The sequence below is a fragment of the Crocuta crocuta genome, unplaced genomic scaffold, assembly GCF_008692635.1.
Source record: "Crocuta crocuta isolate KB4526 unplaced genomic scaffold, BGI_CrCroc_1.0 scaffold177, whole genome shotgun sequence".
Lineage (NCBI taxonomy): Eukaryota > Metazoa > Chordata > Mammalia > Carnivora > Hyaenidae > Crocuta > Crocuta crocuta.
This window is the reverse complement of record NW_027531880.1, coordinates 689,174-708,147: the sequence shown is the minus strand read 5'-3', so window position 1 is coordinate 708,147 and position 18,974 is coordinate 689,174. Positions and strand designations below refer to the sequence as shown.

Below are 18,974 nucleotides of genomic sequence, written 5' to 3'. Positions count from 1 at the left end.
TGAATGCTGCCAGCAAATAATGACTAAGGTGGTGGGTGGAAGTACAGCAAGTTGAGACCAATTTAGCAGTCCAGGATGCCAGGAGGAGGGTGATTTAGCAGCAAATGGCTTTGCAACTGCAAGGAGAGTGAAGATACCCTCAAAGCCAATAGACCAGTGAGCCAAGTGCACAGCCCTGCCCTGGTGCCTCAGGCAGGGATTGCCTCAGCCACCTGGCAGTCTATATGCATTGCAGTTACATTCATGCAAAGGACAGGGTCTGTCCTTCAACATCAATTCATTTTCAGAGCAATGCCCACCTTCAACCCAGATCTCAGCTCCACTTTGACACTTTTGAGGGGACTGTGTCCTTGTGTACCCCTTAATCTGAGAGTCTCACCTAGATTGGTCCCTTTTCTTCTGGTTGATGCTATGGCCTGGGGGCTTCTGCAGCTCTGAAGGGCTGATGGCAATTCAAAAACGACTGCTCTGGGCATGGCAGAAATTGAGGTTCTGTAGCATCAAGAAGGGGTCTGCCCAAGTACACTTTAGATCATGCCATGGAGAGGCCAACCCAAGTAGACACAGGTATGGATCTTCCAGGTCCTGCCATCTGGGAATGTCCAAGGATTCATGCTATGGGATGTGACAGTGAGTGTGGATATCAGAGGAAAGCATGTCTCAGTGGGAGAGATGAATGAATGAATTTGGTATGGTGTGTGTGTGTGTGTGTGTGTGTGTGTGTGTGTGTGTGTGTGTGTGTGTGTGTGTGTGTGTGTGTGTGTGTGTGTGTGTGTGTGTGTGTGCGTGCACTAGCAGTCATCCTTAAGGCGGTTATCTTGAAAGCAATTCTATGGGTGGATAGGGCACCTATGGGTATCTATGCTGGATAGGGCAGCTCCTTACTGCCTTTGTTCCAGGTCCTGGACAAAAACCCACATCATGTCTGTTTAGACAACAGTTTGGCCTATCACTTAATAAGAAAAATCACTACTCTACTGGATTGATTAGAACAGTTAGTTTCAGCTGTTAGCTAACACACATATACCCTCACATTCTGTGTGCCATCAGGCCTGATAGTAGGGTGGTGATAGGCACCTGGACTGGGAGACAGGAAAACTGGGTTCAAATTCCAGTATTCCACTTAAAATCCTGGGTAAGCTCCTCCACCTCTGATAGGCTCATTCAGTTTTCCCATGTGTATAACTGTGGAAGATATCTTTTTACAGGGTTGATGATGATGATAGTAATAACACCATCACCAACAACAATATTAATTCCCTTTTCAAGTGGACAGTCCTGTACAAATCAAAAGAGCTGCTAAAATTATTATTATAGGAAGCCTAGGGATGGTGATAGGCTGTCAGGTGGAAGTTGATGTCTGGCAGGAAGCAAGAGAGTGACAGAAGCAGGATGGAGATTGCAGATAAAGATACAGATGCAGCTTTGCCAAATGGTAGTTAGCCTGAAGCCCAATGTGACCATGCTTGATTTTTGACACATTCCCACCCCCTTCTCTAAATCCTTGGAGAAGGGGATCCAAAGTGATTCTGCACACTCATTTTGCTGGAGGCAGTTGTTAGAGGTGAGCTCCTCCCATCTTTCATTTCCCAGCTCTGTCTGCTCTCAGTGGCTTGCTGAGTTGCATGGAAGGAGGAAACAGGCTCCCACCAGGATTCCCCTTGGGAAAAAAAAGTTCCATCTCCTCAGGTCTCAGCTTGCATCTTGGAACTATGACTTTGCTGCTGCTATGTCTACTCTTTGTACACCTTCCTGAGGTTCAACTTCCAGGTTTAGTTCATGACCACCTCTTCCCTTGTGTCTTCGAGCTCACCTCCCTCACACTGAGCAGCTGCTGTGTTTGAAGTTAGTACAATCCAATTTTCAATGTACTTGTTATTGATTCATGTTTGCTGGTTCTTCTCTTCAATTATCATCACAAATTTTATTCTCAAGGCATTATTGAAACATTTCTTAAAATCCCCCACTTCCCTGGAAACTTGCATGGATAAAATTTTTAATAAATAGTGAAATGCAGTTTTAGGAAAACTAAAATAATCTCAGACCCCTGAGAAGGCATGTGGCAACCTTGAGAACTAATGGGGTGGTGTAAAGGGGAAAGGAAGTCACCAGACTGTACACCTGACCTTGGGCAAATCATGGCCAGATTACCTCCCCAAACATGGTAGCAATTCACACTCCCAACAGCAGCTTAAGAGTGTCTGTTTTCGATCAGTGGTTTTCAAACTGTAGCAGCATAAAGATCTATTCAAAAGCAACCTCTGAGTCCTACCATTTAAATTGCCTAAAGATTCCCCAGACAGTAGATACTACTTAGTTGGCAAACCCCTAGAAACACCGCATCATTGCCCTGGAACCACTACCTTCCTGAGGTTCCAAATGCACAATTTTAAAACCTCAATTTTAGACCATACCTACCAGCTCCCACTTATATATATATTTGTTGGCTGACTGACCCTGACATAGAGTGCCTAGGTTGGAAGGGTGGCTGGGAGCTAGATTTTCCTTAAATTCCCAAACTGGAGTCAGGAACTGAGATGGAGGAGCCCTGTCTAGGCAGAGGTCCAGAAGGAGCTGACCCAATAATAAAGTCAGGAAAGCAGAGGCCACACCAACGAAGTGTGTCCATGTAGTAATCTGCTGTTGGGAAAATGCTCCCTGCCAATGGTCTCTGACAGCTCTTTCCCTTCCCATTACTTTATTAAACAAGTATTTATTAAGGGCTTAATCACAGTAGCCACACACAATACTCTGAGCTGGGCATTCATGACACTATCTCTGTCTCTAAGAATTTTGTAGGCTCTTCAGGACTAGTGAGTAAATGCTGGGATAACATGAGGAATAGTAAGAACTCAGAGGAAGGCATGTGACCCAAACTCAGGCAAAGGAGAGGGGAAGTTTTCTTGAAGGAGCTGACTCTCATGGTTAAAACTAGAATTACAAGCGGGAGCTTGTTAGGTGGAGGTAGAGGGACAGGCCAAGAATATTTTGCAGAGAGGAAACATATATTTCTATTTTTAAAGCAGAAGAACATGGAAAGAGCCAGGGTGGGGGTACCTGAGTGGCTCAGTCGGTTAAGCTTCTGGCTGTGGCTCAGGTCATGATCTTGTGGTTCATAAGTTCAAGCCCTGTGGCAGGCTCTGTGCTGACAGCTCAGATTCTGTGTCTCGCTCTCTGCCCCTCCCCCTCTCTCTGCCCCTCCCCCACTCACGCTCTGTTTCTCTGTCTCTCTCTCTCAAAAATAAGTAAACATTAAAAAGTTAAAAAAAAAAAAAAAGCCAGGGCTGAGTTGAACAGAGTTCAATCACTTGCTCCTCCATTTTCTACCTTAGCTATTAACTCTCCTGGTCTAATAATCATACACCCTGCAGGGCTGTGCTGAGGATTAAATGAGATAATACCTAACAAGTACTATGCACATAGTATACTTAGTGAATGTTAGCTATTGCCCATTACACCCGACTATAAACTGGTTAACTATAGGTTTGCTCTTATGATCTTATTCATCTTCATAGCCTCACTGCCTGGCCTAGAGCCTTGCATTTTGTAGGCATCTAATGAATATTTATTAAGTGAATTATGAATAAAAACAAAGGCATATAAATACATTTTCAGGGTTAGAAAGCCATTTTTATATGGCTGGAACCCATCTGCCTCTTTGTCCATATAGGCAGACACATGGCTTCACAAGACTGCATGACAAATCTTGCCCTCACAAAGCATTGGGTCTCCCAACACACACTCCACAGCAGCACACCTTTGACAGCAACTATTTCAACATGCACCTACTGTGGCACACACAGATAGACAGGGGGCTCCTCCTGCAGACACACAAATGCACACACGGATTGTTAAAGCAGGTTTTACTTCATGAAGCGCACGGAGGCTGCCGTAAATGTTAAATAGCAACCATCTCAAATGTCCCATCCTCCTTCTTGCTCTGCTACAGACAGTGTTGAGACACAATCTTTTTTTCTCCACCTGGGTTTTCTCACCTCATGAAGACTGAATGTCCACACTCACACCTTCTCAGCTGAGAGTTTTATCCTTCGACTTCCACTTGCTAGGCCTAACTTTGCTCCCATTAGCAGTGGACCTCAGGGAAATCCCTGCCCCTCTGGTGCCTCGGTTTCTTCACTGGTAGGACACAGAGAATTTGCTTTATGCCAGCCTAGTAGTTACGTTGTGAGGATAAAGGAGATAACAAATGAGATAACGTCTGTGATGTGCAGAAAGCACCTCAGAAGAAAGGCACTGGATAAATATAAGGTGTAAATGCCACACCTGATTAGTGTGTATGCCTCTGCCCACAGATACCCACCCACACACTCTGCTCTTCTCCACCCTGGAACACAAACACCCTTCCTGCCTGTAAACGCGGTCTCTAATACCCATTTTCATGTGTGTACAAATATATACATACTTCCAACACTTGTATTTTTCACAGAATGCCCACTGAATATTATTTTTAACTTAGAGGAAGCTCAGGTTACAAACTCTAGCTCCTACCAACAGACTTGCCTCAAGGGTATCTGGTGCTGGAAGAATTGCCAAGCAGACAGTTTACCTCTCTGTGGCTGGGCTACTCAGCTCCCATGATTGCGATTAGGGTGCACTACCAGCGGTGCAGGAGATGCCAAGAGCTCTCCAGAACTCAATGCCTCCACAACTAGTTTGCCAGCATCCAAGACCCAAGACCAGGCCTGATGGTTGCAGGAGGGTGTGGATGGAATGGAAGAGGAGGGACTCAGGAACTTTTGATGCTCAGGTCCCTACGCACTCTTTGTTCCAGGGGAACTGAGCACTCTAAAGCTAACAAGTCGCAAGCACTTTCCTAGGCCTGACATACTTGTGGGCAAGCAGAACACTCATTTGCTTCACAGTTCACTCCTTTCCACTTGGAGCAGGAAGGAGAAAGATCACGTAGCCTGCGGTGTTTTGGTGTGTGGTGCTGCTGACCTGCATGCTCTGAAAGCTAGAGTTAAGCATGTTAAAGGATATGGTGTGGGGTGGAGGGAGTGGGGGGCTGGCTGCCTGTGGTGGGTGAGTGAAAGAAGTGAATGTAGTGTGTGTGGACGTGGGACTCTGTGTGTGTTAATTTGGCTTAATGGCCAACTCCAGGACTGATCCTGGTGACCCACAACTCGAAGCAGCCACTTACCTGCATTCATCAACTCCCTCTCTATACACCTCAGCCCCTGTGACATATTCCTTCAGTGAAACATTACAAACCTAACTGCATTGCATCCCTACCATACTGTGAGTGCGGACACAGCCCGTCTCCAAAGTTCCAGAAGGCAGAGTGCAGAGGCCAGACCCCAGCTGTCAGCCTCTGTGTTTGGGACCAGGCCCCTTCAGGGCTCACGCACACCCCCCTTTTCCTCATCTCAGACATCACTTAATGTCCATCAAGATCAGATTCGGGGCTCGGAGTGGATAAAGGCAGTCTGAAGGAGACAGAGACAAAGACGGAAGAACAGACGCGGCATCCTTTTCTCCAGGCTGGGACCAGACCAGCAGCAGTCACCCTGGCAGAGGGGGAGACCCTGACAGTTACATGCAGAGACAAAGACACCTAGACAGAACCTGACATAGACAAAGCCCGACGGACGCACTGGCACGCCGCGAGGAGAGCAGCTCCCCCGGGAGCCCCAGTGCCGGTGCCGCGGCTTGCAGACACTTCTCCGGAGCAAGGGACACCCCTCGTCCACTGCACCTTACCTGCCCCCTTGAGCCTCGGGCTGACTTGAGAATTTTTTTTCACTGTGTTTCGCAGTGTTTCCGGCTGTCTTCCCAGAGCTGCCGGCCGAGCGGGTCCCGCGGCGTCGCCGCAACTCGCTGCTCCGGGTAGCTGGACAAGGCGGGCAGGGAAAGTTTCGGCCTCCCNCACCCCCCACCCCCCCCGCCCTTCCCTTTCTCTCACTGTTCTATCTTGTTCGTGTCCCTTCATTTTTTTGCCGTTTACTATGCGCAATCCATTCTAATTCTTTCGGGTTTCCTGCATCCATTCCTTCGCTTTCTCCTCTTTTCCCGTATTCCTCTCTTTCTTTATCACCCCTTCTCCTTACTCACCAGTTTCCTTTCCCCAGCACCGTCTCCCTACAGCAACCCCCAAGTCCCGTGAAAAGGCTGGATTTCTAGGTTCAAAGAGCGACCTGGAACCTTGATGATGGGCATTGCTTCACCATGCTAGGATTATAGACTTGAGCTCTGAGCACTGACTGGCACTCCCACTCCTAAGATATTTCAAAGGCAAACTTTTCCAGCTCCCTCCGGGGGACTAGGTTTCAGGTGAAAGCTGAGGCCTGTTTCAAGTTTATAGCTATAAATCTCACCCAGTACATTTTTAACGCTATCATTTTCTCTACCACCTTCACTTTTAACTTCTAGCAGTTGAGCTAGGAAGGAAACCAAATTTACAAGCTTTGGTAGGACAAAAGACCAGTTAAATGGGGTGCTGGGTGTGGCATGAAGCTCTGATCTTGAGGGTTCACCCAGACCAATCTGCTAAAACCAGGCATGGCTCTACCCAGGGAATGTCATCCTTAGCCAAAAGAGGTGTGTATGTGTGGAGGAGGGAAGATGGAAGTGGCTGATCTCTGATTATAAGTAGAATGGGGGAAGACAGCCTAAACAGAAGCAACACCATTTTGCTTTGGCCACCCCACTGCTCAAAACCTTGTGAGGGATCTTTATTACTTCCAGATCTTGACTCTTAAACCTTTCAATTCCAGGCTTCCTGGAAAGCAATATAACATAAAGTTTAAGAGCACAGAGAGGCTTTGCTAATTATCTTCTCTGCATCCCTGAGCTAGAGCATTAACCTCTTTATATCTCAGGGGTTTTTGTTTGTTTTTTTGGTTTTGTTTTTTTGGTTTTGGTTTTGGTGGGTTTTTTTTTTTTTTTTTTTTTGCGTTTATGAAATGGGGATAACAATTCCTGGAATGTAAACTTCCTGAGGGCAGGGACTTGTTCTCTTTTGTTCTTTTGGTCTGCTCTGTTCACAGATGTGTCCTCAATACCTAGAACTTGGCTAGCATATAGTAGTCATTCAATAACTACTTGTTAAATGAACCAATTCCTAGTTTATAGTTTGCTGTGAGGATTAAATAAGAATCCTTGGTATGTAGTAAGTACATATACATGGTAGCTATTACAAGTAACATTACAACCTTTTCTGTATCAGTTCCAATGGCTATTCAGCCTTCTCTAAACATCACCTCTTCTTTTTCACCTCTGTGTATACTTGTCACTCAGTTTGAGAATCCTTTCTCTACCTATCAAAATCTGAGAACTAAAATGCAATCCTTATTCACACCTTCTTTGATCATCTCAGTCAAAATGACAGTTCCTTTCTCTAAAGCTCCATGCTTCTTGTGTCCCATTCACTGACATAGCATATGCATGCTTGCTTGCATGGTGGCTATGACTGCAGATCTGTGTTTCCCTAGACTATGTGCTATGTAGAGTCAGGGACTGGATGTGCTCCCTCACAGGCATGTGCTGCCTCGCAGGTGAGAGCTTCTCAGAAACATTTGCTGAGTGGTCAAACATCTCAGCAGTTAAAAAAAAAAGGTAGAATCTTGGAAGGTAGGTAGAATAAGGGATCGGGTTGGCTTCAGATTTCACAAACTAATTTTTGTGTTTTTAACTGTGAAATTCCATGGAATGGGAAAGAAGTCCTGGAAGCCTGCTCCTCATTCTGGCCCTACCAGTTACTACTTAAATGCTCCTGGATGAGCCACATACCTGGCTAGTTCTCAGTTTCTTCCTCTGCAGTAGTTTGGTTGAGACTCTTTAAGGACACTCATCCAGCACAGACAAACTGTGGTTCTCTGATAGAGACATTCTAGCTGGAAGATAAAGCATGACATTTAGCCCTCTTATATTGACTGAGTTAGGCAAAGGGTATGGGCAGTGTGTTGGTGGAACCAGGATACAGTATGAAACAACAGAAAAGCGTTGTGCAAGGGATGCTTCAGAGATAAAATGAGGTGCATTGAAAGAGGGGGTGAAAGTAAGGAATCAGAATAAAGGGAGTAGAGCTGCCATGGTACTGTGTGTGTGTGTGTGTGTGTGTGTGTGTGTGTGTGTGTGTGTTCCTAAAAGCCTCAAGCATGTGGCCTCCAGAAGTAGAAAGCCTTAATTAGCTCCCCGATTCAGCTGTTGGGTATGGTAATACAAGGACTCGCTGTGTCTGCTCCTGACACCTCTGGTAGGATTCTCAGTGTGGCTCCTCTTCCTTTGCTTGGTGAAGGGGCACTGCCCTTACTGGGTCCCAGGTGTCCCATCTGGACCTCTGCATCCTTCAGGCTCTCCTTTGCCTGAGCTTAGTCTGGAAAGATGGGTCACAAAGCATGTTTTTGTAAAAAAATTCTTTGCCCTCCTCATCTGTTCACCACCTAAGATTCAAGTAGTGTGCCATTTTGGCTTATCATTTTGTTCTTCATCTTTAGATCTCAGATTGACCACATAGGACCAGGCCCATGAACCAGTTAATCTAACAGCCTTTCTGGACTAGACATACCTCTCTCAATGTACTTTCACCTATTACAACTTAAATGATGAACTTTGTCCATCCCACTCTTTCACTGAAAGGAAAACTAAGTCAAAGAGCAAGGTGAGAAGTTGGCCTAGCTTTACTGAAACTGGGACCCCAAGGTATTGCTGCCTCAGAAACCTTGTAACTGATACAGTGCCTGAGTGTGGTTTGGTTTGGTTAGTGGAGACCACAGGCAGGCAGCCTTCTCTAAAGCAGAGAGCAGTGAACAAGCCACGTTAGCTAATGCAAAACCAGGGCTCAAATGGCACTAACTAGCTTCTAGGGTGAATAGGCTTTGTTCATCCATCAGCTGCCAAGGCTCGTGTAATAATCCTCTAGGAAATCCTTCAATATAAATACAGAGTTGAACTAGATTACAGAGAAATAGAAGGAAGTATTATGATTTGACATGTCCTGCCTCGCTTCAAATACCATTTTCAGTGGGATATAATAGGCTATTTCTAGTTCTGGTCTGGCCCATCACCTGTTTTGGAATCTATCTCTTCTGTGGTTTTGACTAGTTTGTCTCAAACTGTGAATCAGGAGGATGTTTCCACTCATAAGTACAAAAAGCCTAAATCAAACTGGCTTAAACAATAGGTAACAAAAATCTCATGAATTAATATATTAAGAGATTAGCTTCCAGGTTAGTTCATACCTTGGCTTCACAATGTCATCATAGATGAGGTCTTTGCATCTCTCTGTTCTGCCATTTTAGGAGATGGGTTTTGCCCTCAGGATGTTTGCTTCATGACTTTGGTCGGAGCTGCCAGTCTAGTTGTCATACCTAGAACCAGCGATGGGCTGAGAAATAAAGGACTTTTTTTTCCCTGCATCTCTTTCTTAAGATCAAGGAAACCTTTCCTGGAAGACTCTCAGCTGACACTGGATAGGATTAGAAACATCATCTAACAACCATTGGCATACTCAAGGAGAATACTATCATTGGCTTTGACCAGTTGGTTGGAGTGGAATAGATACTGGAACATACCTGTACATTTCACCTTTGTCTCCAAGGGAAAGAAGGAAGTCATGGAGAAAAACAGTCATTGCTTTCCTATTATGTACCTCATCTTTTCTGGGCATTTTATCTACAGTATCTTACTTAAAAATCATGGAAATCATCATCTGTTTTCCAAATGAAGAAGTTAAATAATGTACGCCAAATCCCACCACTCATAAGTGGAGCAAAAAGGACTGGAATGCAGGTTCATCAAAAGCCTTTGCTCTCTTTACTGTTCCAGGCTATCCCTTCCAGTTGACTTCCAGGTTGACTCTTCTCAGCTCTACCCAAGGCTAGAGACCCCCAAAATGAATTGAAGCCTTCCAGGAACCACTGTAAACACAAGAGATAAAATAGCTTTCTAGTGTCTCCCACACCTCCCAATATGCCCCCTTCCTTACCTATTCACTTCAACTTCTCCCTCTTCCCCAGCATGTATGTCTCCTTCTCTCTACACTGCTCCCCACCTTTATCAAAGTCACGTTCACCTCTCTTCCCTTGCTTTCCTTCAAAGCATAATCTAGTCTTTCAAGGCCCTCTCCAAGCCCTCACTTAGTCATTCTGGATCTCCCACCCCCACTCCTTTGAAGTCCTATCAAATAGCACACCTATGTCCTGCTATTCTTTCATTTATTGTGCCCTTTGTAACTTATATTCTATCATTTCAGGTGCATACATCTTGTTTTCTTGGTAGATGCTTAAGTGCTCAGCCCTGTGCCTGGCACATGATAGGCACTCACCAAATATTTAATGACTAAATGAGGGCAGGGAGCACCTCTTAGTTTTCTATATCCCTAATAACACTCAGCCTGCCAGTGAGCACATGGGTGGTGACTAACAGACTAATTGACTTTGGGATAATTTCTCCCTCGGGCTGAGGAAGGGCATGCAGATGAAGAAGTTGACATGACCTTTGTCAATTTTGAGGGAGACCTTTGGCAAATGGACCCTGTCAAGCTCACATTTACTCATAGCCCTGAACTCTTTTAAACAAACAGAGTATATGAGACCATGACTTCTGGGAAATCATTTAGATCCCCTTTGGGGAATGCTGGCATGATTATTTCTTTCCCTCATGGGGCGGGGGTGGTGGGGATAACAGAGGCTTTTTAGACCTTGTGTGCTGAAATTTAATTCACACATTTACTCAGTCATTTCTCAGGAAGCTGTTGGGGTTGGGGTGTCCTAGACAGAAAGGCCAATGTTGTACCTTAAGAGTTGGTAGGATCAGATACTGGCCTTCTGGGAAGAGCTGCTACCCTGGGCTTGGTCTCCTACTGGCATGCCTGGCATTTTCATTGAATCCTACAGGTCACTGCACCTCTCAACAAGCATTGTCATTCTCCCCTTAGGTCTTCTGGGGTTAACCTCACTCCCTATACTTTATGTGTGAAACTCTCTAGATGTTGACCACATATTTTCCTCTATTCCCAGACTGACTGCAAGCACCATGAGAAGGCTTCAATCTTATTGCTTGCAAGAAATAGAGGGGCTAAGGAAAGGGACAGAGGAGTGGAGGTGTTGGGTAGCTGTCCCAGGTATTCTCTGAGTTTACTTCCAGCATTTTCTGACTTTTTAAAAAAAATTTTAATGTTTTATTTATTTCTGAGAGAGAGAGAGAGGCAGCGTGAGCAGGAGAGAGTCAGAGAGAGAGGGAGATACAGAATCTGAAGCAGGCTCCAGGCTCTGAGCTAGCTGTCAGCAAAGAGCCTGACACGGGGCTCAAACCCACGAACCATGAGATCATGACATGAGCTGAAGTCAGATGCTCAACTGACTGAGCCACCCAGGCGCCCCATTATCTGACTCTTTTTAGCTAAGTTTGCTAGAAACAAAAAAGAAGGATTGTTACAGCAGCCAAGTGAGCATTCCATCCAGAAGAGGCTTTTGGTAAACTTTGAGGAGTTTTGTTTTCATGATACAATCAAGGCAAAATGTCAAATAACATCAGTTTGCTGGAGGTTTCCTAGTACTAGTACCTACCTCACAATGCTTAGCAAAACACCTATCATACAGGAAACCCCTTTAATTATTGTTTTCTTTGCCACTTCTCCTCCCTCCATCAGAAACCCAACTGGGAAACTTTGGCCAAATCTCTTGCCCATATCCTCAGTTTCTGACACTTTTGAGAAGTATTAACAATATAATTCCACAGGGAGGGGTACACACACACACACACACACACAAATATAGATCAGATTAAAATATGTTTACTAAAATTTGGGGGGATACTGTGATTGCTATAAAATGGAGCATGTCACACTAAGCTGACAGCAACACCTTTACATTGCTTCCTTCCTAGCTCCACTGCCCACCCCCTTTCCTAAAATCTTTGAATTTTATCAAGGAATATAATCTAATGAGGCAAGAGTGAACTCTATGGCACTAGCAGTGGGGAGAGGAGGCCCCTGGGAGGGCAATGGGACTTCATCTTGTCCTTGAGATCCCAAAGTTAGGTTCCTAGCAGAGCTAGGATGCTAACAACAAAAGAGCTAGCTCAAAGTTAAGGGGGAGGCAGCCAGGGGACCCTGTCCAAAATGGCAGCTTGAGAGGAAATAGCCGGCTGCCTGTTCTGGAACCTCTCAGAGCAGTGTTTAGAATGTTCTCTCTCATTAATACTATTTAAAGCTGAGAGGGGAGGCGGGGAGTCCTGTTTCAACTTGCAGTGTTTAGGATCCCTGCTGTCGATGCTTCAGGGCTGAGCCTAGTGCTGGGAGGGGGAAGGGGCTTTCTGTAGCCACCTCTGCTGTTTCCCAGCTTCTCACAAGAGCTTCTCAGAATCCCCCCACCCTTAGACCTGATTTTAGTGGCCTGCCCCTGGCCCTAATCTGTTTTGAAGAAGAGGATGCTTGCTGAGAAGGCAGGAGGTATGTACTGGCAGGGTGGCTGGTTGGCTATTCTGGTAATGAAGGCATGTTGGAGAAAGGTGAGGAACTCTCCATTGAGGTGCAGGTCGGGGAGGGAGAAACCAAAAAGAAGGGGCTCTTAAGCAAGAGTGCTTTCTGGGAAAGTGCCTCTCCCTCTGGGCATGGGTAGGTCTCTAGCTGATTTAAGAACATACTCTCTCTTTGGGGCCCTCATAAAAAAGCCAGATCTAGAGAAAAGGGGCCTTCCTGGCCTTGAAGAGGTAATGTGTGAGTGAAGCTACCATTAATAATGTAGGTTTTGTTTTTTACAAGGGAGAATAGTGGACAGCATTTACCTCTATGGTATTATTTCTGGGAGACCAAAAGAGACTTTTTTCCTAAATATATTCCTGTGAGAGTCAATACTTGAGATTCATCTACAGTGAGACAAAATCCTCTAGTGTTGTCCGAAGATCAGAGTTAATGGGAAGCTCTGATGTTTACTAGCTACGTGGCCATGTATGTCATTTAACCTCAGCTGATTATCTGTAAAGTACAGAGAGTACCCCCCACAACTAACTCAGTTGTCACCAAAACCAAATCACGTGACAACATAAAAATGCTTTTAAACCTCAAGTCACTGTATATACATGGCAGTTGCATCCCTTTCACTGTCCCCAACCCATGTAGACTTTAGGCCCCCAGTATATACTCATTTCCCAATAAGATTTTAAGGACCAGACACTGAAATTTCATAACAAGGACAAGCTTTCTCTCCTAGTTATTTCTTCTTGTTCTGAGGACCCTTTCTTAGTCTGGGCTTCTTTCAGGTTGCCTGAAAAGATACCATGATGAAGGTCAGAGCCTTTCCTAGCAAAAGCGGCCAGTAGTTGAAAGATCTGCCTGCCATATCATAAAAGTGAATTAGAAGTAGAATTAACCCATGGGACAGACAGAATCATCTAATATCTAATGGTGTCTAAAAACTTAGTAGTAAGAGTAATGTGCCAACAGGAAGCCAAATTTGTAAGCTCATGTCCAGCACCAGCCACATGAGTTTATAAAAGCACTTAATTGTTTTGTATCTTAGCTTTTCCTCTCAGTAAAATGGGGATAATAAAACTTGCTTTCCCTTTGGCTTGCATGAAGGTGATGGGGGATTGTGAAAGAAAGGCTGCAAATGTGAGGTAGTTTAGACTCCTGGGGTTGTCAGGCATCCTTGATAAATGCCCACTTGGCAGTACTCTTGCTATCTTGAAGCACAGCCAACTTCACTATGATTTGCATTAAACTCCCACAATGCCAGGCACCATCATTATTGCCTTAAAAACAGTAAAGCAGTAGGGTAGACTATGCTATTTTAGGACTTAAACCAAAAAGCAAAAAAAAAAAAAGAAAATCAATGTGAGCATAAAGAGATAATTTAACAGAATTATACTCATGAGGAAAGGGGAAGATATTATATATTAACTTCTTGTCAAGTGAAACTTGACATTTACATAGCAAGTGAAATCACCACAGCTAAAATACAAGTTAACAGCCCTATAATACCCAAGCAGAGAAAGAGAAAGAGAGATGCAAACTATGTCTAAGATGTCTGGGGTGGGGGGGGGGGTGGAGGAAAAACAGTCTTGCTTTTTAGGTTGACAGAATCTTGGCCTGGTCATCAGAAGACATGGTCTTTCAGGATTTCCTTTTCTTCCTCCAGAGTAGAGACTTAATATATTTGTATAGTACTTTATACTTTTGAAGTGCAAACATTATCTCATTTGATCTTTGCCAATCTTTTAAAGTAGGAAGAGCAGGTACTATTATCCCCATTTAACAGATGAGAAAACTGAGGCTCTGTAAAATTAAGTTACATAACTTACAAACCGCAGAATGAAACAGAAGCCACTTCTTTCTTTGGTTCATATTCTTGACATCCAAGCTGAAAAACTCACCCTATAATTAGAATTTTGTAGAATTTGATGGGGATAAGCTATCCTATCCAACATCTCACCCAGAGCAAGAATCCTAACTACAACACACAAAACAAGTAGTTAGCCAATTCTGATTGTTGATTTCTATTAACAGGGAAGTCACAAACCATTTTATTTTTGATAAACCATTCTATTTTTGACATCTGTAAATGTTGGGGAATTTCATGAAATTAAAATAAAAATCTCTCTTCCAGTAATATCTATCTACCATTTAATGGTTCATTGAATGGTGAAGCCTTAGCAGAGTTTAGAAATGATGAAATGATGGTTCTGGTCTAAGTAACAAGTCTTCCATGAGTTGAAAAGTGAGCTCTGGCTCTGACTGCCAGTCTGGTTCTCTTATCCCCAGCACCATGCTAATTCTGCCTACTTGAGACCTTACTAAGCCTATCCCTCTTCTACATGAAAATGTTGCAGATATTTGAAAACCACAATCTAGTGTAAGGAGTCCACAATCTAGTGGAGAAAACTAGATTTGGAAAAAGGAGAAAACTCCTTTCCAAATTTAATGTTCCCATTTTACTTTACCATTATTCATACAATGGGATTCTTCATTTATTCAACAAATATTTCAAGACGTTTCAAGTATTTGAACCATACCCATCACTGTGCTAGGTGCTAGGAACAGAGCAGTGAATGTGTTCTTGGATGGAGGTGTTCTTGTCTTCTGAAGCTTACAGTCTATTAGGGACTATGGTCATTAAACAAAATAAGGTGTGGCAAGGTACTATAGGAGGTACATAGATGTCTAGGAACTAGTTTGGGAAGGACACCTAATCTGTGCTGCCACTAACCATTCTTGTTGCTATGTGCTCATATGATGTCTAGTTAGCATCTTTATAAAGCGTGGGGCCCTAAAGAGGCCACATTAGTCCAAGTATTTGTTCAAATTAGAGTGAAGCTATTCTCTTTTTCTTTTTCCACCCCCCCATCCACCCATTCTCTCTGTCAACACACTAAATGTCTGTTAAAGCAAGGTAAGACTGAGTTTGATTTTTACCAGATGCACTGCATTGAGATCCCCTCAAATCTATATGATCTACTGTCCAGTCAGACCAGATTAATTTTTTAAATTTAAATGAAGCAATTCACGATTTACTTGTACTATGTTTCATTTTCTTGGTTTGGGTCCTAACTTATACTGGGATTTAATTCTCTAAAATATTTAATTTCTGTTTTCTGAGTTTTATCCTTTTGTGTCTCAGTTTCAGAACTGGCCCGTCCCTTATAAAATGAGCAATTTCACTTTTCCTCTTCATGTGTGTGGTGAGAGCAAGAATCATGATCCCAAACATTTGTCACTTGAGGTAGAAGAGATTTAGTACTTTAAATGATGCCTGCTATAACAGGTATGTCTTATGCATCAACAAAGATGCAGACAACAAATTGTCTGAACTTATGGTAGAATTGGCAGGCATTCAGATTCTCTTCTTGCCACTGTGTCCAGCCTTTGAGAGACAACTAGGGAGGGAGACTGCTGGCTTTCTGAAAAGGTGGAGACATGTACATCTGTGGTCCCTGTGGTTAGCCACTCCAGCACTCTTTGTTTGGAGAGAGCTTTATAGTTTCTGCAAAACTTGAAGACTGCCATTAAAAATGGTACCTAGCCAAGTGTTCATTGGCTGCTACTTCAAACATGGAATGTAATTACTTCTCTAGTTGCTAGCAAGCAATGAATGGAGGTAAAGTCAACTAGTGGCTGACTTTCATGAAAGTAGAACTTAGTTATATATACTACAATATATGTTAAGATCAATACAACAAGAGAAGTCTTTTAAGTATGAAATGAAGGTATTATTCAGGGTGCCTGGATTGCTCAGTTGGTAGTGTCTGGTTCTTGACTTCAACTCAGGTAATGATCTCACAGTTTGTGAGTTTGAGCCCTGTTTGGGATCCTCTCTCCCCCCTCCATTACTTATGTTCTCTTTATCTCTCAAAATAAAATAAAATAAAATAAAATAAAATAAAATAAAAGCTTAAAAAGAAAAATAAATTATTATCCAAAGATAGATGTATCTGGGGAGTATCAATATATTGACAATATTGCCCTGTCATCTTCAAATGTGGGAACTTTGTAGGAATGCAAATCTCAGACACTACCTCCACCTACAGAATCTGAAACTCCGGAGTTGAGGCCACCAATCTGTGTTTTAATAAGAGGTTTTGATGCATGCTTAGTTGGAGAATTACTGCTTTCAGTCTGAGAATCAGAGCCACTTTTACTTTTGCAAATATTTCAAACCAGCATAGAATTCAAATAGATGTACATTCTAGATGTTTACAATGGTAAATGACAAAACTGTGTGTGTGTGTGTGGTGTCTGTATATATATGTTAATCTATTTATATGNAAAATTCTTCTGTACATTTCATATACAGTTGACCTTTGAATAACATGGGGGTTAGGAGTACAAAACCCTGTGCAGTTGAAAATCCCTGTGTAACTTTTGACTCCCCAGAACTTAACTACTAATAGACTACTGTTGACCAGAAGTCTTACTGATAAGATAAATGGTCGAATAACACATATTTTGTATGTTATATGTATTAATTATATATTATATTCTTACACTAATACCTATTTTAAATTTTTTTTCAATATTTCTAGGCTCTGCAGTTTGTTTTTTTCAAATTGTTGCAAACCTCCAAAAAAATTTTCCACTCTGTTTATTGAAAAAAAAAAAAAGGCATATAAGTGGACCCAGGCAATTCAAACCCATTTTGTTCAAGGGACAACTGTAAACATAATATATATTTTCATAATTTGTGAAATTATTTCTCATAATATGTGGAAATATGTTATAAAATATATTTTATTTATAAGATTTATAAAATTATATTTTGTATATCANTTTATTTATTTGGGGGGAGAAAGGCAGAGAGAGGGAGAGAGAGAATCCCAAGCAGGCTCCACCCTATAAGTGTGGAGCCTGACACAGAGCTCAGTCTCAGGTAAAATCATGACCTGACCTGAAATCAAGAGTCAGTTGCTTAACCAACTGAGCCACCCAGGTGCCCTGCAAATGTACTTCTCACTCTACAAAGAAATCCTTCTGTGGGGAGATAGATAGAAATCAGGAATGCCACACTTCACATTAAAAGAAACACCAAGAATGAGGATGAAGTATTTCTTTCTAACAACTCTAGTTGTTTAACCCACAGGGTTTAGCCATTAAGCTGAATCAACAAAGAATATGTCCTTCCTCTTCAAGGCTGAAGATCAGCCTTAAATTTGAGCAGTTGTGTTGTCCCCCAGTTCCCACTCGGGGACCAGCTATGGTTTCTCTGAGTATCAGGTTAGTTTAGTTTATCCCTAAAGGTTCTGAAGTGTATCAAAGCAATCCCCTAGGTAAATAAACCCAAGACTACTTTGTACTCATGGTTGAAAATGGACTCCCTTTCCCATCCCAAATTATATCTAATTACATTTTCCAACATTTATCAGAATTTCTTCAATGGAATTAAATGCCCCACTAAGATCTTCCTATTATAAATTGTATTAAGACAATTCAATAATAAAATGTCAGCAATTTAGGACTGTCCCAGATTTGAATATAAATGACCCTTATTATCAAATTCGCAGGGGGGAATTTATAGTTCAAAGACTAAATTTCCTTGCCAAGTCAAAGTTCAAAGAAGCTAATCTCCATAATCAAATTCACTTGCTTTTATGAGTTAAAGTTCGAGGAAATTAAAGTTTAAAATTCATCCTCTTCAATTTCTTACTGTGCTTAGACTCAGGGAACTTCCTGATGATTGAGTTGAACTGGGGTTCCCTTAGTATCTTGGATTCTCACTGTAATTCCTTCAGAGCCTCAGGAGTTTAATTAATCCAACACCAAACCTCAAATATCTCACTTTTAAAAAGCTTGATTGGCAAACATATGGTATCTCATTGCCATGTAGTATTCTATTGTATAGATAAACCACATCTTCTTGATCCATGCATCAGTTGATGGACATTTAGGTTCCTTCCATGTTTTGGCTATTGTTGAGAGTGCTGCTATGAACATTGGGGTACATGTGCCCCTATGCATCAGCACTCCTGTATCCCTTGGGTAAATTCCTAGCAGTGTTATTGCTGGGTCATCGGGGAGTTCTATTGTTAATTTTTTGAGGAATCTCCACACTGTTTTCCAGAGGGGCTTCACCAGTTTACATTCCCACCAACAGTGTAGGAGAGTACCCGTTTCTCCACATCCTCGCCAGCATCTAGAGTCTCCTGATTTGTTCATTTTAGCCACTCTGATCGGTGTGAGGTGGTATCTCAGTGTGGTTTTGATCTGCATTTCCCTGATGATGAGGGACGCTGAGCATCGCTTCATGTCTGTTGGCCATCTGGATGTCCTCTTTGGAGAAGTGTCTGTTCATGTCTTCTGCCCATTTCTTCAGTGGATTCTTTGTTTTTTGGGTGTGGAGTTTGGTGAGTTCCTTATAGATTTTGGATACTAGCCCTTTATCTGATATGTCATTTGCAACTATATTTTCCCATTTCGTCGGTTACCTATTAGTTTTATTGATTGTTGTTTGCACTATAGATGGATTAGGAGGAACTTAACGGAGGACCATGGGGGAGAAGAAGGGGAAAAATAGTTGGAGAGA

At 42.7% G+C, this 18,974-nt stretch overlaps 1 protein-coding gene across 1 annotated transcript in view; it reads right to left on the bottom strand.

Annotated features, from left to right (window-relative positions):
• Positions 1 to 5,880, bottom strand: part of LZTS1 (leucine zipper tumor suppressor 1) — a 56,929-nt gene extending 51,049 nt beyond the window's left edge. Inside the window, exon 1 of the mRNA XM_077773091.1 lies at positions 5,722 to 5,880. The gene's annotated coding sequence lies outside the window, so the exon portion shown is untranslated. The remainder of the gene's footprint in view (positions 1 to 5,721) is intronic.
• Between the last annotated feature and the right edge of the window lie 13,094 nt (positions 5,881 to 18,974).